Source organism: Salvelinus namaycush, chromosome 14, assembly GCF_016432855.1.
Source record: "Salvelinus namaycush isolate Seneca chromosome 14, SaNama_1.0, whole genome shotgun sequence".
NCBI classification, from domain to species: domain Eukaryota; kingdom Metazoa; phylum Chordata; class Actinopteri; order Salmoniformes; family Salmonidae; genus Salvelinus; species Salvelinus namaycush.
The window spans coordinates 28805846-28830096 of NC_052320.1; the positions used below are offsets into that span (position 1 = coordinate 28805846).

Sequence of the window (24251 nt, forward strand, 5' to 3'; positions counted from 1 at the left end):
CTGTTATTGAAATATTTAATTTAAATACTGTAGAATTTCGTTCATTCCTGTGGATGACTGCTTCTTCTGGGGAGTGCCAATATGGCCCGCTGGTGGCTTCAAAGCCTCTCATTGCTCAATAGATAGTATCAGCGTTCCGGGGTTTATAAATATCATTGGTTCACACAGTGGTATGTGCGAAGTTCAGCTTGTTTGTTGTGATGGACCCATGGCTTCTAGGTCTTAATATGGGTCAGGGTTCCCCAACTGGCAGTGATTGGTTTTATTTGGCCCTCAAAGTTTTCTGAGCAAAAACAAAAAACATGTTTTATTTTTTGGTCTTTTTTCATTGTGGGACATAAAAGATGATGATAACCAGGAAATCAGCTCCAAGTGATTTTTCAATTTTGTAAATCTGTTCCCAAGTATTCCCACGCATAATAGAGAGACGTTATCATGTACAAATGGTAGGTTTGAAATGATTGTTTTCTTCCAAAATACACTGAGTATACCAAACATTAAGAACATTTTCCGAATATTGAGTTGCACCACTCCCTTTTGTTCTCAGAAAACCTTAAAATTGTCGGGCATTTACTCGACAAGGTGTCGAAAGCGTTCCACAGGGATGCTGGCCTATGTTGACCCCAATGCTTCCTACAGTTGTCAAGTTGGCTGGATGTCCTTTGGGTGGTGAACCAATCTTGATACACATGGGAAACTGTTGAGGATGAAAAACCCAGCAGCCTTGCAGTTCTCAGTCCAGCCTCTCTCAGCCTATTGTGGACAGTCTGAGCACTGATGGAGGGATTGTGTATTCGTGGTGTAACTCGATCAGTTGTTGTTGCCATCCTGTACCTGTCCCGCAGGTGTGATGTACGGATGTACCGATCCTGTGCTGGTGTTTCACGTGGTCTGCCACTGCGAGGACGATCAGCTGTCCGTCTTGTCTCCCTGTAGCACTGTCTTAGACGTCTCACAGTACGGACATTGCAATTTATTGCCCTGGCCACATCTGCAGTCCTCATGCCTCCTTGCAGCATGCCTAAGGCACGTTCACGCAGATGAGCAGGGACCCTAGGCATCTTTCTTTTGGTGTTTTTCAGAGTCAGTAGAAAGGCCTCCTTTAGTGTCCTAAGTTTTCTTAACTGTGACCTTAATTGCCTACCGTCTGTAAGCTGTTAGTGTCTTAACGACTGTTCCACAGGTGCATGTTCATTAATTGTTTATGGTTCATTGAACATGCATGGGAAACAGTGTTTAAACCCTTTACAATGAAGATCTGTGAAGTTATTTGGGTTTTTACGAATTATCTTTGAAAGACAGGGTCCTGAAAAAGGGATTTTTTTGCTGAGTTTATATGTACAGTGCATACAGGAAAGTATTGAGATCCCTTCACTTTTTCCAAATTTCACTTTACAGCCTTATTCTAAAAGTTTTTACCCTCTTAATCTACACAAAAGACCCCATAATGACAAAGCGAAAACAGGTTTTTAGAAACTGAAATAACACATTTACATAAATATTCAGACTCAGTACTTTGTTGAAGCTCCTTTGGCAGTGATTACAGCCTCAAGTCTTCTTGGGTATGATGCTACAAGCTTGGCACACCTGTATTTGGGGAGTTTCACCCATTCCTCTCTGCAGATGCTCTCAAGCTCTGATAGGTTGGATGGCGATCGTTGCTGCTCAGGTATTTTCAGGTCTCTCCAGAGATGCTCGATCGGGTTTAAGTCCAGACTGACTGGGCCACTCAAGGACATTCAGAGACTTGTCCTGAAGCCACTCCTGCGTTGTCTTGGCTGTGTGCTTGGGGTCGTTGTCCTGTTGGAAGGTGAACCTTCGCCCCAGTCTGAGGTCCTGAGTGCTCTGGAGCAGGTTTTCATCAAGGATGTCTCTGTACTTTACTCCATCCATTTTTCCCTCGATCCTGACCAGTCTCCCAGTCCCTGCTGCTGAAAACATCCCCACAGCATAATGCTGCGACCACCATGCTTCACCGTAAGGATGGTGCCAGGTTTTCTCCAGATATAACGCTTGGCATTCAGAGATCAATCTTGGTTTTATCAGACAATAGAATCTTGTTTCTCATGGTCTGAGAGTCCTTTATTTGCCTTTTGGCAAACTCCAAGCGGGCTGTCGTGTACCTTTTTACTGAGGAATGGCTTCCGTCTGGCTTCTCTACCATAAAGGTCTGATTGGTGGAGTGCTATTGTGTGTAGGGATTAAAATATATTTTTTATTTAATACATTTTTAAACAAGGCTGGAACGTAACAAAATGTGGAAAAATGGACGGGATTCCAATCCTTTCAGAATTAATGTGTATATACATGTGTGTATACAGTACCAGTCAATAGTTTGGATACACCTACTCATTCAAGGGTTTCTCTTTATTTTTACTATTTTCTATATTGTAGAATAACAGTGAAAATAAAGAAAAACCCTTGAATGAGTAGGTGTCCAAACTTTTGACTAGTACTGTATGTATTGAATGTATACATCTGAATGGGTGACTATAATGTTCACCTGCATGTGCTAAATTGTAATCAACTTGCTGAACAACAGCAGGCTCCACAGGTCAATACAAATAATGTGATTGACCAAAGTAAACCCTCATAAATACTGGTCTACCAAGCACTATGTTAATATGTCCAATCATGAGTCTATATTTAATTGTCAAAATGCATCACTTCGCTCTTGATTACTTGGGGTGGCCTACTTGTACATGTTATCCATGCATATTGAAAAGTTTTCAATCAATAAAATAAATGATTGTCAGACCTGGCCTACTCTCTAGCTATATTTACATTGATGCTATGAAGAAAAATTCACAAAAATTCTATGGATGCTAAAAGAGGTCTTAGTTTTCTCTGGAAATGTTGTTAAACATTCATTTAACATTCAAACATACAGTGCCTTCAGAAAATGTTCACACTCGTTGACTTTCTCCACATTTTGTTGTGTTATAGCCTCAATTTAAATTAGATTAAATTTAGATTCTGTGTCACTGGCCTATACACAATACTGCATAATGTCAAATTGGAAATTTGGACAAATTAATAAAAAATGAAAAGCTGAAATGTCTTGAGTCAATAAGTATTCAACCCCTTTCTTGTGGCAAGCCAAAAATAAGTTCAGGTCGTAAAAACCTGCTTAACAAGTCACATAATAAGTTGCATGTACTCACTCTGTCCAATAATAGTGTTTAATAGGATTTTTTTAATGACTACCTAATCGCTCATGGATTTCACCATGAGGCTAATGGCGACTTTTAAACAGTTACAGAGTTTAATGGCTGTGATAATAGAATACTGAGGATGGATCCACTAACCTAAATGACAGTGAAAAGTAAGCCTGTAAAGAATAAAAAAATTAATGTAAAATACAAATGGTTATGTTTGGGGCAAATCCAACACAACACATCAATGAGTACCACTCTTCATATTTTCAAGCATGGTGGTGGCTGCATCCTGTTGTGGGTATGCTTGTCTTTGGCAAGTACGAGAGAGATGTTTAGGATAAAAAAATAAACAGAATAGAGCTCAGCACAGGCAAAATCCTTGAGGATAACCTGGTTCAGTTTGCTTTCCAACAGACACTGGGAGACATTCACCTTTCAGCAGGACAATAACCTGAAACACAAGGCCAAATATACCTTGGAGTTGCTTACCAAGATGACATTGAATGGTCCTGAGTGGCCTAGTTACAGTTTTGACTTAAAACAGCTAGAAAATCTATGGCAAGACTTGAAAATGGCTGTCTAGCAATGATCAGCAACCAATTTGACAGAGCTTGAATAATTTTTTTAAAGAATAATGTTGAAAAAATAGTGTACGGCTTAAAGTGGTCCTATGGGCAGATACTCCAATATCCGCTATGGAGCTTTTCAGCTCCTTCAGGGTTATCTTTGGTCTCTTTGTTGCATCTCTGATTAATGCCCGCCTTGCCTGGTTCGTGAGTTTTGGTGGGCAGCCCTCTCTTGGCAGGTTTGTTGTGGTGCCATATTCTTTAAATGTTTTAATAATGGATTTAATGGTGCTCTGTAGGATGTTCAAAGTGTTGGATATCGTTTCAACCCAACCCTGATCGGTACTTCTTCACAACTTTGTCCCTGACCTGTTTGGAGAGCTCCTTGATCTTCATGGTGCCGCTTGCTTGGTGGTGCCCCTAGCTTAGTGGTGTTGCAGACCCCGGGGCCTTAAAAGAACAGGTGTTTCTATACTGAGATCATGTGACAGATCATGTGACACTTAGATTGCACACAGGTGGACTTTATTTAATTAGTTACGTGACTTCTGAAGGTAGTTGGTTGCACCAGATCTTATTTAGCGGATTCATAGCAAAGGGGATGAATACATATGCACGCACCACTTTTCAGCTTTGAATTTAAAAAAAAAAGACATTTTTCATTTCACTTCACCAATTTGGACTATTTTCTGTATGTCCATTACATGAAATCCAAATAAAAATCTATTTAAATTACAGGTTGTAATGCAACAAAATAGGAAAAACGCCAAGGGGGTGAATAGTTTTGCAAGGCACTGTAACTCTGCAATGTTGGGTTGTAGTGGACAGAGTCTGTCTTAAATAAATTTCCACACACAGTCTGTGCCTGTATTTAGTTTTCATGCTAGTGAGGGCCGAGAATCCACTCTCACATAGGTACGTGGTTGCAAAGGGCATCAGTGTCTTAACAGCGCGATTTGCCAAGGCAGGATACTCTGAGTGCAGCCTTGTCCAGAAATCTGTCAGTGGCTTCTGATTAAATTAAATTTTCTCAGAACCGCTTGTTGCAATTTCGATGAGGCTCTCTTGTTCAGATATTGGTAAGTGGACTGGAGGCAGGGCATGAAAGGGATAACGAATCCCGTTGTTTGTGTTGTCCGTTTCGGTAAAGTACCTGCGTAATTGCGCTAACTCAGGCGCTTCTCTAAATCACATTTGATATTGTCCGTAAGCTTGAGTTCATTTGCACACAAAAAAATCATACAATGATGGAAAGACCTGTGTGTTGTCTTTGTTAATGCAGACAGAGAAGAGCTCCAACTTCTTAATCATAGCCTCAATTTTATCCCGCACATTGAATATAGTTGCGGAGAGTCCCTGTAATAGATTTAGATCATTCAGGTGAGAAAAAACATCACCCAGATAGGCCAGTCGTGTGAGAAACTCGTCATCATGCAAGCGGTCAGACAAGTGAAAATGGTCAGTAAAGAAAACTTTAAGCTAGTCTCTCAATTAAACAAAACGTGTCAATACTTTGCCCCTTGATAACCAGCGCACGTCTGTATGTTGTAAAAGCGTTACATGGTCGCTGCCCATTATCATTGCATAATGCAGAAAATACACGAGAGTTCAGGGGCCTTGCTTTAACGAAGTTAACCATTTTAACTGTCTTCCTGTCATGGCTTTTGCGCCATCAGTACAGATACCAACACATCTTGACCACCAAAGTCCATTTGATGTCACAAAGCTGTCCAGTACTTTAATAACACACTTCTAGCCCCTTCTTATTAATGGTATGTTGCTTTTATACATGTCTTACTACTCGAAAGTCGTCTTAATTCTCGATCAAAAAACATACGTGGCATGTTTTGTTTCTAAATGTCTTCGCAAGAGTGAAGGTTTCATCGAGTTGTGAGACCTTTGCACATATAACACACTGTGGCTAAGGAAAGGCACTACTCCCAATATAGGTGAACCCCAAATCAATGTAGTTCTCATCATTTTTGCGCCTCTTCGAGGGTCCAACGCCCCTGTCTGTTTGGTGCTTTCCCGGGTAAGGGGGCAGTAGCTCTTTGGCTGCATCAGATTCACAACTGTCAGTGTCCATGCTAGCTGGGCTAGCAACAAATGTAGAATTACTGATGCTAGCATTGGATGTGCTCGTGGAAGCAGAACAACTTGTGTCGTCGACAGGTGCAGGTGTAGTACTGCTGGTAGTACTGTTCTATGAACACGGCCTTACCTTTTTTAACCATTTATCCATTTTCTAGCAAATTAAATGAGCAGCAGCTACGTTTGGCTACATACGGAATGTTAGTGGAATTCCCACAAGAGAGTAACGGTTAATGTGATTGGATGTTAATTATTTGACTAGGCTACCTGTATTTGACATTGTTGTTATTTCACTGAACATCAGATGGTTACAAAAAAATGTTGGCACTGAAACGAGGCTACTCAGGCGAGGAAAAAAACATCACCCAAATGTATAGCCTCGTTGGAAAATCTAAATGGACTGTTTGCAAATGTTAATCACATTTTTATTTGGCGTACCCCCAACGGCATTTCGCGCATACCCTTATAGATTCACAACTGAGTGCTAAACAGTACTAAACAACCAAAGATTTCAAGACCAAAGGCTGTTTCATACTATGTCTATCGACATGTCTGTATACAGTTGTCATTCATTATTACAGGAAAATAAATCACAACAAGATTATTATTTACAAGTTAATGGCGAGCTAATTACAGAAAATAGCTTACGGTTGTTAGTGTGACGGAATAAAAGCAGGGCATTCTACCGGACAATTTTAGAACCTGGACACTGTCTCGTTGGCCTAACGTTACATCCTAATTTGACTTTGTTGCAGGTCATCTTGTTCTTCACATTACCATCTCTGGTAAACACCACAGGAGGTTGGTGGCACCTTAATTGGGGAGGACTTGCTTGTGTTAATGACTGGAGCGGTATCAGGGGAATGGTATCAAACACATGGTTTCCAGGTGTTTGATACCATTCCGCTTTGTTCTGGACATTATTATGAGCCATTCTCCTCTCAGCAGCCTCCTGTGGTAAACACACTATATCAAATAAAATGTTTATTTGTCACATGCACAGGATACAGAAGGTGTAAACGGTACTGTGAAATGGTTACTTGCATAGTGGAGTCTTTTTTGTTTAGACATGTTAGCTAGCTAAACAATGAACCATAATCCCAACTCATAAGGTTACTACCCTGCATGAATCAACAGGTAGCTAAACGCTAACTAACTAGGTACAATGTTAGCTAGCTAGCTCACATTAGGCTATAACTAGCAATGCAAATTGCTCTGCGATATGAATAATATTACTACACAGGCCATACATCTAATGTTAGCTAGGGAGTTAGCCAGTTAATGTTAGCTAGCTAGCTAACAGTACGCTTTAACTTGCAATGAAAATGACTTTCTCCCAAAATTAGAAACGGATAATGTCTCTCTCTTACTCTCTTACTCATATACATGGATGAACGCTTCTCCCTCTCTGTCACGGATGCCATGGTTGCCCTAGGTTTGAAGATGTAATCCGGAGACAGATGTTTTATACAACAGCCTTCTGTGTTCTCTTTTTGACTCCCTTCGCATTTGCAATCAAACGCCTGAATTTCAGCATCTCCTTAGCTATCATACTCTGCTTCCACTGGGCATTCCACTGATTTCAAAACTCGGTCCTCCAGAAATTGGAGAGCGATCTTTCAAAAAAATCCTTGTTAGGAAGGATTACCTACACATACTGTGCAGCTCATGTTATAGACAGAAGCATGCTACATGGCAGACCAATCTGATCTTATCTCATCTCTCGGAATGTCCAGCCCATCCATAATCTCAGCCAATCATGGCTAGTGGGAAGGTTCCTGACTTTTTCCATGGCTAAACCAACTACCCTCGTAATTTAACACTTTTATTTGTGTTTACAGATGGCATACACATTTGTTATTAAGGCACATGAAAGTTCACATGTTCCAGAAGGCATTTGACAAAAAAAGCATTTTGATCAAAAAATGTCTCCTGTGAAGTAGTGACGTGCGACATACGCCTAGTTTCCTGAAACGAGTCACAAATTTCCACGCTGAGGTTGGACTAATACTCTGACTTTAAAAAAAAATTATAATGCCCTTTTAGTGTAAGAGCTGTTTGAAAAGACCATCTGAAATGTCAGCCTGTTTTGGTCAGATGGAGTTTTTGCCTGCCTGTGTCATCACTAGGCGGTAAATTAGTTAATAGACCAATAAAGGGGTTGCAGTTGCATCACAAATCACCTAGCAACCACACCAGACGCCGTGTTGGAAGACCAGATTCAGTCTGGTGGAAGTCCTCCAATCGTCCATATGTTGTGTATGGCTGTGTTTTTCTACCACCAGAAATATCGGGAAGATTGCCCATTATTAAGAACCCAGAAAACAGATGCAGTTGGAGAAGCTATTCAAGTAAGTAAATATATTTTGAAAATGATAAACATTATTATTAGCTAAACCTGTCAGAGAAGGGGAGTAGGTTACTCTGGATAGGGCATGTACCTTTGTGGGAGGACATTTTGAAAAGATTCTTCAGTTCCAGTCCTTAGCAAAAAAAAATGACAGAGATATAGCAACGTAATATTCAGTGCTCTCTGATTTGAGTATAATGAACCCTGTTTCTTTGTGATGTTTTCTGTTCTCAGATACAGAGAGCTGTGAAACCCTGTCTGCAGATGAAGAAAGGTCCCAATGAATGTCCCAATAGAATAAGGGTACATCTTTAGCAAATGTTTTAAACAAAAATACAATTTAAAAAAGACAATGTATATAAACCTATTACAACTGGAGTAGGCCAACCCTGCTGGGTGTGCAGGCTTCAGTTCCAGCCCAGCTCTAACACACCTGATTCCATTTATCAAACCTAATTAGTTGATAATCAAGTGTGCTATTGCTGGGTTGGAATAGAAGTTTGCTCACCAGGTAGATCAGGGATCAGTGGAGCGAGGTTGGCTACCTCTGGTATTGACTAGAGCTGTGTTCGAATACCCATACTAACATACTGAATACTACATACTTAATGAGTATATACTACATAAGTTCATTTTAGTATACTGTAAATGAACAGTATGCTTTCAGTTGAGCGTACTAGCTCTTCGCCTGTCTACCGAAAGTTTATGCTGTGCAACCTCTTGCTAGCTAGTCAGCATAAATTACTAGTTAGACATTTTACGACTTCGGGTGTGTTCTTAAATTCAATGTGGAGTGCCAGAGTGAGCTCGTAATGTTAAGGCGTTGTCAGATTGTCCGTTTGTAAATTCAGAGCGTTTCGCTCTCGGAGTGCACACTGGACAGTCTGGCCGAGGAGTAGGGTTGATTTGAGCGTTCTGACCTTACAACGGCACCCAAGCTAACGTTGGCTATGAGACCACTCTGACCATTTTACTCACCCTAGCAGAGCTGGTTAGGCAGTTTATGTTATCCAGAGCGTTGGTGACTAACTGTGCTGCTGGCAACTTTTATTATGCCTTTTTGCCAACGTTTACTGACACCGTGTAACGGGCTTCCTCCTTCTCTTCATCCGAAGAGGAGTAGCAAGGATTGGACCAACGTGCAGCGGGGTGTGAATTCATAATGATTTATTTGACAAGACAAAAACGAACTAACTTGAATAACTAACAAAATAACAAAACGGAGTAGACAGACCTGGACATGCGTACTTACATAAAACGAAGAACTCACGAACAGGAAAATGACTACACAAAAGAACGAACGTACAAACAAACCGAGACAGTCCCGTGTGGCGCTACAAACACAGACACCGGAGACAATCACCCACAAACAAACAGTGAGAACAACCTACCTTAATATGACTCTCAATCAGAGGAAACGTCAAACACCTGCCTCTAATTGAGAGCCATACCAGGCAACCCAAAACCAACATAGAAACAGAAAACATAGACTGCCCACCCAAAACTCACGCCCTGACCAATAAACACATACCAAACAACAGAAAACAGGTCAGGAACGTGACAGAACCCCCCCCTCAAGGTGCGAACTCCAGGCGCACCCCTACAACTCAAGGGGAGGGTCTGGGTGGGCATCTGTCCGCGGTGGCGGCTCCGGCGGTGGACGAGGACACCACTCCACCACTGTCTTTGTCCCCCTCCTTAGCGTCCTTTGAGTGGCGACCCTCGCCCCCGACCATGGTCCAGGAACCCTCACTAAGGCCCCTCCTACATAGAGGAGACAGCTCAGGACAGAGAGGTAGCTCAGGACAGAGAGGTAGCTCAGGACAGAGAGGTAGCTCCGGACAGAGAGGTAGCTCCGGACAGAGAGGTAGCTTAGGACAGAGGGACAACTCTGTACTAATGGCAGCTCCGGACTGAGTGGCAGCTCCGGACTGGGTGGCAGCTCCGGACTGGGTGGCAGCTCCGGACTGAGTGGCAGCTCCGGACTGAGTGGCAGCTCCGGACTGAGTGGCAGCTCCGGACTGAGTGGCAGCTCATGACTGGAGGGCAGCTCATGACTGGAGGGCAGCTCATGACTGGAGGGCAGCTCATGACTGAAGGGCAGCTCATGACTGTAGGGCAGCTCATGACTGTCTGGCGGTTCTGGCAGCTCATGACTGTCTGGCGGTTCTGGCAGCTCCTGACTGGCTGGCGGCTCTGGCAGCTCCTGACTGGCTGGCGGCTCTGGCAGCTCCTGACTGGCTGGCGGCTCTGGCAGCTCCTGACTGGCTGGCGGCTCTGGCAGCTCCTGACTGGCTGGCGGCTCTGGCAGCTCCTGACTGGCTGGCGGCTCTGGCAGCTCCTGACTGGCTGGCGGCTCTGGCAGCTCCTGACTGACGGACGGCTCTAGCGGCTCCTGACTGACGGACGGCTCTAATGGCTCGGGACAGACGGGCGGCTCTAATGGCTCGTGGCAGACGGATGGCTCAGAAGGCGCTGGGCAGACGGATGGCTCAGAAGGCGCTGGGCAGACGGATGGCTCAGAAGGCGCTGGGCAGACGGATGGCTCAGACGGCGCTGGGCAGACGGATGGCTCAGACGGCGCTGGGCAGACGGATGGCTCAGACGGTGCTGGGCAGACGGATGGCTCAGACGGTGCTGGGCAGACAGATGGCTCAGACGGTGCTGGGCAGACGAGCAGTGCAGGCGGCGTTGGGCAGACAGCCGACTCTGACCTGCTGAGGCGCACAGTAGGCCTGGTGCGTGGTGCCGGAACTGGTGGTACCGGACTGGAGACACGCACCTCAAGGCTAGTGCGGGGAGCAGGAACAGGGCACACTGGACTCTCGAAGCGCACTATAGGACTGGTGCGTGGTACCGGAACTGGAGGTACCGGGCTGAGGGCACGCACCTCAGGGCGAGTGCGGGGAGAAGGAACAGTGCGTACAGGGCTCTGGAGACGCACAGGAGGCTTGATGCGTGGTGCCGAAACTGGAGGCACTGAGCTTGAGACACGCACCACAGGGAGAGTGCGTGGAGGAGGAACAGTGCGTACAGGGCTCTGAGGACGCACATGAGGCTTGGTGCGTGGTGCAGGCACTGGTGGTACTGAGCTGGGGCGGGAAGGTGGCGCCGGATATACCGGACCGTGTAGGCGTACTGGCTCCCTTGAGCACTGAACCTGCCCAACCTTACCTGGTTGTATGCTCCCCGTCGCCTGACCAGTGCGGGGAGGTGGAATAACCCGCACCGGGCTATGTAGGCGAACCGGGGACACCATGCGTAAGGCTGGTGCCATGTAAGCCGGCCCAAGGAGACGTACTGGTGGCCAGATATGTAGAGCCGGCTTCATGGCACTTGGCTCAATGCTCAATCTAGCCCTACCAGTGCGGGGAGGTGGAATAACCCGCAACGGGCTATGCACACGTACAGGAGACACCGTGCGCTCTACTGCGTAACACTGTGTCTGCCCGTACTCCCGCTCTCCACGGTTAGCCTGGGAAGTGGGCGCAGGTCTCCTACCTGCCCTAGACCCACTACCTCTTAGCCCCCCCCCAAGAAATTTTTGGGTTGTACTTGCGGGTTTTTCAGGCTTCCGTGCTAGACGCGTCCCCTCATAACGCCGGTTCCTCTCTCCGGTTTCCTCCGCTCTCCGAGCTGCCTCCAGCTGTTCCCATGGGCGGCGATTCACTCCAACCTTAGCCCATGGTCCTTTTCCTTCCATGATTTCCTCCCAAGACCAGAAATCCTGCTTCGTGCGCTGTCCGTTAACCCGCTGCTTGATCCGGGTTTGGTGGGTGATTCTGTAACGGGCTTCCTCCTTCTCTTCATCCGAAGAGGAGTAGCAAGGATTGGACCAACGTGCAGCGGGGTGTGAATTCATAATGATTTATTTGACAAGACAAAAACGAACTAACTTGAATAACTAACAAAATAACAAAACGGAGTAGACAGACCTGGACATGCGTACTTACATAAAACGAAGAACTCACGAACAGGAAAATGACTACACAAAAGAACGAACGTACAAACAAACCGAGACAGTCCCGTGTGGCGCGACAAACACAGACACCGGAGACAATCACCCACAAACAAACAGTGAGAACAACCTACCTTAATATGACTCTCAATCAGAGGAAACGTCAAACACCTGCCTCTAATTGAGAGCCATACCAGGCAACCCAAAACCAACATAGAAACAGAAAACATAGACTGCCCACCCAAAACTCACGCCCTGACCAATAAACACATACCAAACAACAGAAAACAGGTCAGGAACGTGACACACCGGCCACATTCAACGGGTGTTGAGCGCTCGTAAATTAATTCTGTGCTCTGGTACACTCAGACGAGAAGATAGCCAGAGAGAATTTACGAAAGCACCCCATTGAGCACCCCATTTTCTTCAAACCTGAAAACGATGTGAAGCCACACCCATTTCCTAAATAATTGCATTATGGGCCCTAAAGTACAGAAATATTGTCCTCTGCGTGTATACTTCATATTTCGGCGAATTTAAATACGACATCCGGGAACTTTTGGCATACTAACTATAATCGATACTATGACCAATAAGCATACTATATACTCAATTCATGTCACAAATAGTACAGTTAGTATGAGTATTGGAACACAGCTTTTGTTTCCCTTATGCTTTCGTAATAATAGCCTACTTGTTACTAAGATGTCTAACCTTTGAGTTAGCTTACTTGGACACTTTGTGATATGTAATAAAGTGCTGATTCTTTTAAGGTAAGTGTATTGTTAACTATTATTCAAGATGAACTAGTCAATGTTGATTAATCGCAGATCACAATCCTGCAATAAAGAGTGGAAGGAATCTGTCATGTGTTTGTGTTGTATTCTCAAATGAACATGACCTTTTTGTTCAGTTGTAAGCTCTCCAATTAGTTTTGTCACTCAGGATGTCAGTCATGCCCATTTCACAGCTGATAATGGCACGCAACACCAATGCAGCAGTAGTTCCCAACTCCGGTCCTTGAGTCCCCTCAGCAGCACACATTTATGTTATAGCCCCAGACAAACATACCTGATTCAACTTGTCAACTACTGACAACTGACAAGTTCAATCAATGTGTGCTTATCCGGGGCTACAATATAAATATGTATTGTTGGGGGTACTTGAAGACCAGAGTCGGGAACCACTGGCCTACAGTATGACGGCATTAGCCTTATGGGCATTTGCAATGCACCCCATGACATTGTGCATCTGAAGCAGCAAATAGCTGACCTCACACATTGTTTACATAATACGTTGTTGAGCTATATGTTTTCAATTAAAAAGCGATACCAATAGACAATGTATATTATCATTATACTAGATTTTGTACATTCTTTATCCTGATATGAAATTGTTTAGTGCAAATCCAACCCCAGTGAAATGTTGAAGCAGGAGATTGGATCCTTAGCATAAAAACAGACAACTACTTCTACAAAGTTCAATGCCAGATACTTTTCTCCCAGAAGGTCTGATTGGCACTTGGAGGTATCAGACCTCAGGATAAGACCCAGATGCAGACAGTAAAAATCAGAAGTTTATAAACAAAATGGGAAAGGCAAAATGACAGGTCAAGGGCAGGCAGAGGTCGGTAATCCAGTGCAATGTCCATAAGGTACAGAACGGCAGGCAGGCAGAGGTCCGTAATCCAGTGCAGAGTCCGTAAGGTACAGAACGGCAGGCAGGGTCAGGGCAGGCAGAGGTCAGTAATCCAGTGCAGTGTCAAAAGGTACCGAACGGCAGGCAGGGTCAGGGCAGGCAGAATGGTCAAAACTAGAAAACAGGGACTAACGCGAACAGGAGTACGGAAAAACACGCTGGTAGGCTTTACAAGACAAACTGGCAACAGACAAACAGAAAACGGGTATAAATGCACAGGTGATAATGGGGAAATGGGTGACAGCTGGAGGGGGTGGAGACAAGCACAAGACAGGTGAAACAGATCAGGGTGTGACAGGAGGTGCCACTGTGATAATGAAGATGGTTTGCCTACCACAACAATTACATTGTCTATGCTAAATATGTTTAAATTGTAAAAGAAAGAAAGAATAGTTAGGCTGTAAGAAATACATTTCATTTAATAAGGCAAGGCAAAGCAGAGATGACACACAATACAACAAAATTGCCTATTATTAAAGTATGTTTACAATGTCATAAAACAATAGTCTTTTACATGTTGTTCCAAATTACAATTCATTTATTCATACATGTGTACTGTGAAACTGTGTTTCTGTTTAATCAGCAGTTATTGCTACACCCTTCATTATCATTCAGAATCATTCAGATTGACCAACCATTTTGTCTAACTGAGGGATATCTCCTTTCATATCTGGAAAAGGGCGAAATAGTAGAAGTAGAAACTGATGCTGCTGCAGCATTGCTCATCTTCACAGAGGGAATCCAGTCGACATGGGCGTCTTGATAGCTGATTAACCTACAGCATCAGCGCTCTTGATTGGTTGTGTTTAATTCATAGAGGGGATTTAGTGTCATACAGAGATGAAATCTATTGTTGGGCTGGAAGAACCAAAAGTCAACATAGCAGGTTGTCCTATCCCATTGAGGCCTTAGTTCTAGGCTGTAATGGCCATACATTGTCCCACTTTATGAATAGAGTTCTCAACAAATGGGGCAGCAGGTAGCCTAGTGGTTAGAGTGTTGGGCCAGTAACCGAAAGGTTGCTGGATTGAATACCCAAGCTGACAATGTAAAAATCTGTCGTTCTGCCCCTGAACAAGGCAGTTAACCCTCTGTTCCCCGGTAGGCCGTCATTGTAAATAAGAATTTGTTCTTAACTGATTTGCCTAGTTAAATAAAAAAGTGATCATTGTGTCAGTGCCACTGGAATTTTGGACAATAATGTCTTCCTCCCGGCTAAATGGCTTAGATTAGTTGCATTCAAGACATGGTAGTTTTTTTATTGATCTGTTTGTCAGTGTCAGCAGAGAAGGTCTAGGCTACCCTGTAATTTGTCGTATTAAAAAAGATTCTGCTAATGTCTCCAGTCATATAAAGTGTAGTAGAATTGCATGAAATGTGTTGATCAAAGGCCACATTTTCCCTGTGCAAAGGAAAGAAAAGAAACATCTTTGATATAGCCTATAGGCTTATTTATTTATTTTAACCTTTTTTTATTTTACCTATGCCACTACACGCTCAGCCATGCACAAGGATTAGATTGAGTTATATTAATATCCAAATAAATTATGACTATCCAATCATCACATTAGGAATAGTAGGCTGACATTAGTCTGCAAATGCGTTGATAGATGCATGCAATACTTTATTATAAAGGTACATTTTTATGGTGGAAAAAATAGCTTCCCCAAAACTTGAACCTCATGCGCAGCCTATGAGAGAGACACATGCTAATAGCTAGACTACACGCTATTAGGTAGCTAATGTTGGCTAACTTAGTCTTGTTGTCATCACCTGGTTAGCATAAAATCTAAACTAAACTATAAATTGATCAGACTAACCAGTGATGAAATGGTCGGAACAGATCCTGTACTGACAGTTGTCTGGGTTCAGGTCTTGACTGACAAAAAGGTTTCTTTGTTTTTCAGACAGTTCTTGAGTCTTATCTCCTTGGTGTTTCATGATTGCGGGTAATCTGTAAAAAATATGTTTTTCCCGTTGTCTTTCCTGCCTTGTTAGAGCAGCCAAATACTGAACAGAAATTTACCATGGTGATGAATCAACTAGTTTTAGGCACTGTTATCATGCAGCTTGGGGTAGCCACTCAGCTGTTGTTGTTGGAAGAATTGACGTGGTGATCTTCCAACATGGCTTCTAGGAGGCGTCATACGCAACCTGGCAACCCTCTATAAGAAAGAGTTCCAAATAACAGCTAGTTTTCAGTTTTCCCCTCCTCACTCAGACTAATCCCAGACAGTCCTACTGTAGCTAATTCCTTGCTTGAGAAATTGCTTTCTGCTGTGAAGCAAATATATATATATATTTTTAACAATTTTAATTGAAAACAATCACAGCAATGTACTTAATTGTTACCCAGAAATGATTTGCCATTGAGATAAAAACAACTGCATTGGACTTTTACTTTATTTGGCACTTAATAGCCATTTACAACGAGCTTATCATGGAATACAAGAAATGGGGGGGTGCATACCCTCATCCACATTGATGGGTCCACAGTGGAGAGGGTCAAGTTTCTCGGTGTCCTCATCACTGAGGAATTGGCACCAGCACAGTCGTGAAGAAGGCATGGCAGTGCCTCTTCGCCTTCAGTAGGCTGAAACGATTTGGCATGGCCCCTCAGATCCTTAGGAACTTTTACAGCTGCACCATCCTGACTGGTTGTATAACCGTCTGTTATGGCAACTGAACCACTCTCGACGGGAAGAAAGTGGTGTAGATGGCCCAGCGCATCACTGGTGGTGAGCTCCCAGCCATCCAGGACGTACATTCCATGCGGTGTCTGAAAAAGGCCCCAAAAATTACCTAAGACTCCAGCCACCTCAGACACGGACTGTTCTTCATGCTCCCTTCCGGCAGGTGGTACCAGTGCATCAAGGCTCAGACCAACAGACTCCTAAACAACTTATCTCCTGGTCATAAGACTGTTAAATGGATAACAACTACTGCTCTCCCACAAACTATCCACACTGACTCTATGCCCAACCACAGGTCTCTACCCACTCAGACGCACACACCTTAAGGCTGTTGCGGTGACCGTATTACCGCCACACTGTCAGTCATGAGTCATTACCGCAGTAAAATTTAAAAAAAGAATGCCCAGGGTGCATGAAAGGAGATTACCGTGCGTACATACAACCCTAGGCGATGCTGTTGGTTCATTGATTGTGCAGGGCGGCTTACAGGTAGTCTACAATTATAGTGAATTTGTATTTGATTTTGAATAGCCTATTAATAGGATTTTTCTATATTTTCATAATTAATTGGGTGGCACATTAACTTTAGCTTTACAGAATATCTCACCACCATGCGTTTCCATCTCCTTTCCTTTATTCCTTTCTTGAGCATGCAGAGGGGCTGTCAACAGTTTAGTGAAATATGTTTTGTTGAGATAAACATGTTACTATCGCTGTTCCCAAACAGATTTCACTTGGTTTCCCAAATGAAGCGCTGGGTAGCTGCAGGAACAGGGTTGGAGAGTCCATGGCATAGAGAGTTTGGGCAGAATATCACCTGTCGGGCAGCGAGAGCATGCTCCTCAAACAGTGGTTGACGCGTCGAGTGAAATAAGTGTTGTTATATTTATTTCTCAGCTGCTCATATGAAGCACAGGTCTGCTATAAAACTGAAGTAGCCTACCAGGCATTATTGAAAAACGGACTGGTGGGAAAACACATGGCCTCCATTCGCTATTTGAGTACATACAGCTTACATGTATTTTCCCCCCTGTTCCTGTCCATTTGATAATGGGCCATTCTAAATCGAAACTGATTTTACATATTAGTAAAGTCAAGATTAAATTGAGAATAGTCTGATGGGTGAAAATATGAACACTTGGTGAGAGAACAGTGTGTGCAGCCTGAGGCAAGGAACATAGCGCAAGCTTTTTTTGTGACCTTCTCAAATCATCAATATCCTATAGTCGCATCATGCAGCCCATTTATGTTTGGATTTCTAAAACATTCTAAGGTTTGTATCATTCACAACTAAGGTTGCCAAATAACTCTAAATCTAGCATGTAGGACCTGTTTCAAATGATCACTTTTAGCTCAACATAGCCACTTCATATGCACACTCGCTCCAGAATGGTAAAGTAAAATCATATAGTATAAAATAATGGCACGGGACTTATAAGCATATCTTGTCAGCGAAATGAACAAGCCTACAGCCTATGGCATGGATCATAGCCAGATACTATACAGTAGGCCAACTCATATTCTGTTCTTTGGGAAAATACATTTTCTTCATACTATAATGTTTCTTTAGACCTGACTAAAATAAACAATGGATTTATTGTGATGGTGTATATGAAATTGATTTATTATACTTTTTTAAATGTAGATGTTCCAAAGATGCGCATCAGCGTCTTGTATGTAGCTTGTATGCTTGAAGGCCTGGAGATGCTAAATGTGTGTTTATGTTCATTAACGGTCAATTACCTTGAGACCGGCATTCTTTTGCATGACAATAACCGTCTGACAAAATGTCATGACTGCCACAACTCTAACACACCTTCACTGTCACTCTTACTCACATGCACACACACATGCTCACATGCGCACACTAACATACTGTACACCCTCAGTCACACAGTCATTACTGACGCCACACACTTATGCTTCTGCTAAAATGATTGTTGATTAATCAACACCCACACACATACACACACTCACCACCACCCACCCACCACTTATGCTGCTGCCATACTGTTTACTGTTATTATTATCATTATTGATCCTGCTACCAGTCACTTTCTCCCAATCCCTGCCTACATGTACATACTATCTCAAACACTCCAGTATCCCTGCACATTGTACATGTGGCACTGGCCCTGACCCTGTATAAAGTCTAGTTGTGTTTTTTTCTTTCTCTTATTTCTTCTGTTTTATTTTTGTTATACTATTTTGATATTGAATACTGCACTTTTGGGAAGGGCTTGAAAGTTAAGCATTTCACTGTACTTGTGCATGTGACAAATTGAACTTGAAACTACTATAGTCATTTTGTAGATGGGAAAATGTGTTTTTTTATGAAGTTGAACATGTGCTCTTTATGACAGAATGTTAAAATTAGGTGAAATCAAGTTAGATTTTTTTGTTGTTGAAAACTTCCAATTCTGAAAAGACACCACATTTTTGGAAAAAACCTCATATGATTACTTTATGTCTTAGAAGCCATATGTTTACATATTGACCAAGTCTTGATGTATACATCTTTACATCTGCTTAATTTCCCGTGAGAAGTGTGAAGATGCCCATACCTTCCTGTTCCTAAGAAGACTGCAGAGTTACCTACGTAGCAGACACACAATGCTTGACTACTAGGTGATGTGTTCAAACAGATACTATGGTATGTTCTAACCACTGAAGTCATAACCAGATCTTAGCACTGATGTCTTTACCCCATTACTGCAGTCATAAACCAGGTAATGACCCATCCTCTATTTAATTAGCAAGCATGTTTAGAAGGAGAAGCAGGTCAAACATAGATAGTTCCCATTAACTGTGATGAGCCAGTCTGGTGTTTTTTATTTGGAGGAAATGTTGTGCTGACGTGTTTTTCTGTGTGTATCTTTCCAGACACGTGCCCTACCCTAACCTTTATCCAGACCAGTCCCCTAGCGAGGAGTGGACCATGGAAGAGTGGTTCCGACCTCTGACCTTCCACGGCATCATCTTGCGGTCCCAGTTGGTCAACCTGCTCATCCGTGGCGTCTGCTACACAGAGAACCAGTCGGTTAGTGTTCCAACCCACTCCTCATGAGGGTCGTATTAGTTAGTGATGGGGGGAAAACATTTATACAATAGATTATTGCAAGATTATCTTAATCTTATCTTGATTTTAATCTTCTTTTTATATGTTGAGCCAACATGTTTTTAGCACTTTTATTTCCATGACTGCTCAAAACTTGTTTACTCATGGCTCTTTTTTTCCTTTGCAGCAGACATATAGTGAGCAGTATGTTTGAACATCGAATCACAATAAAATCAGAGTATCGATTGGCAATATATAAAATAGTGTGACATAAAGAATCTCAATACATATAGTATCCCACCTAAGTATCGTGATAATATCATATTGTGAGGTCCCTGGCAATTCCCAGCCCTAGTGTTCATTAGGCACCAAATGGAAGAAACTGTGGAGGAACTACCTTCACTCTCATTTTTGTTCTCCATTGCAAAACGTTTTGCTACGTTTTGCACTATGCACTAATGAATATGACCTAGGAGTTAGTCAGTGTGTCTATGGGAGAGAGGAAGGGAAGGCGTGTCTGTGTTTGTGCACTGTTCTCTTTGACTGTATGTCTGTGCGTCCACATAGAGTGCCACGCAGCCCAGACTGTCATACACTGAGATGACTGAGGACTACCGCTGTTTCCCAGACATCCACAACTTGGACCTGGCCCTCCTCAACCCCTGCATGATAGTGGTACGACCCAGTCCATCACACATCTATAGCTACTACTGCACCCACATGATAGTGGTACGATCCAGTCCATCACACAGGAGCTGTGTTGTTAGACTTCAATGCAGCTTCTTATATTATTGATCATAATCTGTTGCTGAAAAAACATATGTGTTATCTGCCATATCGTGGATTGAGAGCTACCTATCTAATAGAACACAGAGGGTTTTCTTTAATGGAAGCCTCTCTAATGTAAACCAGGTAGAGTGTGGTTGTTCTTCAAGGCAGCTGTCTTAGCCCTCTACTGTTCTCCTTTTTTACTAATAACCTACTACTAGCATTAAATAAAGCATGTGTGTCTATGTACGCCGATGACTCAACATTATACACGTCAGCTATCACGGCAAGTAAATCACTGCAACCCCTAACAAAGATCTGCAGTCATTTTTAGAATGGGTGGCTAGTAATAAGCTAGTCCTAAATATATCGAAAACTAAAAGCATTGTATTTGGGACAAATAATTTGTTAAACCCTGAACCTCATCTAAATCTAGTTGTGAATAATGTGATCACACAGTCGTCCGGAACAGCTGGTGCTCTCATGCATGTTTCAGTGTTGCATGCCTCGAAGCGAGCATAGAAGTAATTTAGCTCGTCTGGTACGTTCATGTCACTGGGCAGCTCGTGGCTGTGCTTCCCTTTGTAGTCTGTAATAGTTTGCAAGCCTTGCCACATCCGACGAGCGTCAGCGCCGGTGTAGTACGGTTCAATCTTAGTCCTGTATTGAAGCTTTGCCTGTTTGATGGTTTGTCGGAGGGCATAGCGGGATTTCTTATAAACTTCCGGGTTAGAGTCCCACTTCTTGAAAGCGGCAGCTCTACCCTTTAGCTCAGTGCGGATGTTGCCTGTAGTCCATGGCTTCTGGTTGGGGAATATATGTACGGTCACTGTGGGGACGACGTCATCGATGCACATATTGATGAAGCCAGTGTCTGATGTGGTGTACTCCTCAATGCCATCGGAAGAATCCCGAAACATATTCCAGTCTGTGCTAGAAAAACAGTCCTGTAGTTTAGCATCTGCTTCATCTGACCACTTTCTTATTGACCAAGTCACTGGTACTTCCTGCTTTAGTTTTTTCTTGTAATCAGGAATCAGGAGGATAGAATTATGGTCAGATTTGCCAAATGGAGGGCAAGGGAGAGCTTTGTACGCATCTCTGTGTGTGGAGTAAAGGTGGTCTAGAGTTTTTTTCCCCTCTGGTTGCACATTTAACGTGCTGATAGAAATTAGGTAAAACTGATTTGAGTTTCCCTGCATTAAAGTCCCCGGCCACTAGGAGCGCCGCCTCTGGATGAGCGTTTTCCTGTTTGCTTATGGCCGTATACAGCTGATTGAGTGCGGTCTTATTTCCAGCATCGGTCTGCGGTGGTATATAGACAGCTACGAAAAATATAGATGTAAATTCTCTTGTTGAATAGTGTGTGCTACAGCTTATCATGAGATACTCTAACTCAGTTGATCAAAACCTTGAGACTTCCTTAGATTTTGTGCACCAGCTGTTGTTTACAAATATACATATGCCCCCGCCCCGTGTCTTACCAGAGGCTGCTGTTCTATACTGCCGATAGTGTATAACCCGCCAGCTGTATGTTCTTAATGTCATCGTTCAGCCACGACTCTGTGAAACATAAGATATTACAGTTTTTAATGTCCCGTTTGTAGGATATACGTGCTCGTAGTTCGTCTATTTTATTATCGATTGATTGTACGTTGGCTAATAGGACCGATGGTAAAGGTAGATTACCCTTTCGGCGACAGATCCTTACAAGGCACCCGGACCGCCGTCTTTTCCTCCTGCGAATGCTGGGGATGAAGGTCTTGTCGGGTGTCTAGAGTAAATCCTTCCCGTCCGACTCGTTGAAGGAAGGAAGGATTCCTCCAGTACGGGGTGAGTAATCGCTGCCCTGATATCAAGAAGCTATTTTCGGTCATAAGACACGGTGGCAGAAACATTATGTACAAAATAAGTTACAAATAACATGAAAAAATATACACAATAGCACAATTGGTTATAGGTTCGTAAAACGGCGTCCATCTCCTTCGGCGCCATTATATGGTCAAGTGCTGTAAAGAGGGACATAGGCAAATACAGTTGACCCAGAACAGAGCAGAATGTCTGGCCCTTAAATGTACACAGAAGACTAATATCAACAACATGCATATTAATCTCTCGTGGCTCAAAGTAGAGGAGAGATTGACTACTGGTCTTTGTGAGAGGTATTGACGTGTTAAAAGTACTGAACTATCTGTTAAATCGGTTAACACACAGCTCAGACACTTATACATACCCCACAAGACATGCCACCAGAGGTCTCTTCATAGTCCCCTAGCCCAGAACAGAGGCTAGCAAACGCACAGTACTATATACAGTTTAAGTTGGAAGTTTACATACACCTTAGCCAAATCCATTTAAACTCAGTTATTCACAATTCCTGACATTTTATCCAAATAAAAATTCCCTGTCTTAGGTCAGTTAGGATCACCACTTTATTTTAAGGATGCAAAATGTCAGAATAATAGTAGAGAGAATGATTTATTTCAGCTTTTATTTCTTTCATCACATTCCCAGTGGGTCAGAAGTTTACATACACTCAATTAGTATTTGGTAGCATTGCCTTTAAATTGTTTAACTTGGGTCAAATGTTTCGGGAAGCCTTCCACAAGCTTCCCACAATAAGTTGGGTGAATTTTGGCCCATTCCTCCTGACAGAGCTGGTGTAACTGAGTCAGGTTTGTAGGCCTCCTTGCTTGCACACGCTTTTTCAGTTCTTCCCACACATTTTCTATAGGATTGAGGTCAGGGCTTTGTGATGGCCACTCCAATACCTTGACTTTGTTGTCCTCAAGCCATTTTGCCACAACTTGGGAAGTATGCTTGGGGTCATTGTTCATTTGGAAGACCCATTTGCGACCAAGCTTTAACTTCTTGAATGATGTCTTGAGATGTTGCTTCAATATATCCACATAATTTTCCTACCTCATGATGCCATCTATTTTCTGAAGTGCACCAGTCCCTCTTGCAGCAAAGCACCCCCACAACATGATGCAGACACCCCCATGCTTCACGGTTGGGATGGTGTTCTTCGGCTTGCAAGCCTCCCCCTTTTTCCTCCAAACATAACGATGGTCATTATGGCCAAACAGTTCTATTTTTGTTTCATCAGACCATAGGACATTGCCCCAAAAAGTACGATCTTTGTCCCCATGTGCAGTTGCAAACCGTAGTCTGGCTTTTTTTATGGCGGTTTTGGAGCAGTGGCTTCTTCCTTGCTGAGCGGCCTTTCAGGTTATGTCAATATAGGTCTCGTTTTACTGTGGATATAGATACTTTTGTACGTGTTTCCTCCAGCATCTTCACAAGTTCCTTTGCTGTTGTTCTGCGATTGATTTGCGCTTTTCGTATGGCTGCATGGTCCCATGCTGTTTATACTTGCGTACTATTGTTTGTACAGATGAACGTGGTACCTTCAGGCGTTTGGAAATTGCTCCCAATTTTTTTTCTGAGGTCTTGGCTGATATCTTTTGATTTCCCATGATGTCAAGCAAAGAGGCACTGAGTTTGAAGGTAGGCCTTGAATTACATCCACAGGTACACTTCCAATTGACTCAAATGATGTCAATTAGCCTATCAGAAGCTTCTAAAGCCATCACATCATTTTCTGGAATTTTCCAAGCTGTTTAAAGGCACAGTCAACTTTGTGTATGTAAACTTCTGACCCACTGGAATTGTGACACAGTGAATTATAAGTGAAATAATCTGTCTGTAAACAATTGTTGGAAGAATTACTTGTGTCATGCACAAAGTAGATGTCCTAACCGACTTGCCAAAACTATAGTTTGTTAACAAGACATTTGTGGAGTGGTTGAAAAACAAGTTTTAATGACTCCAACCTAAGTGTATGTAAACTTCCGACTTCAACTGTAGAGCCATAACTACATGGAACTCTCTTCCACGTAACTCAAGCT

General features: G+C 43.0%; 1 pseudogene; it reads left to right on the forward strand.

Moving 5' to 3' along the window:
• LOC120058683 overlaps positions 1–24251 on the forward strand; it is a 51321-nt pseudogene that overhangs the window by 25493 nt on the left and 1577 nt on the right.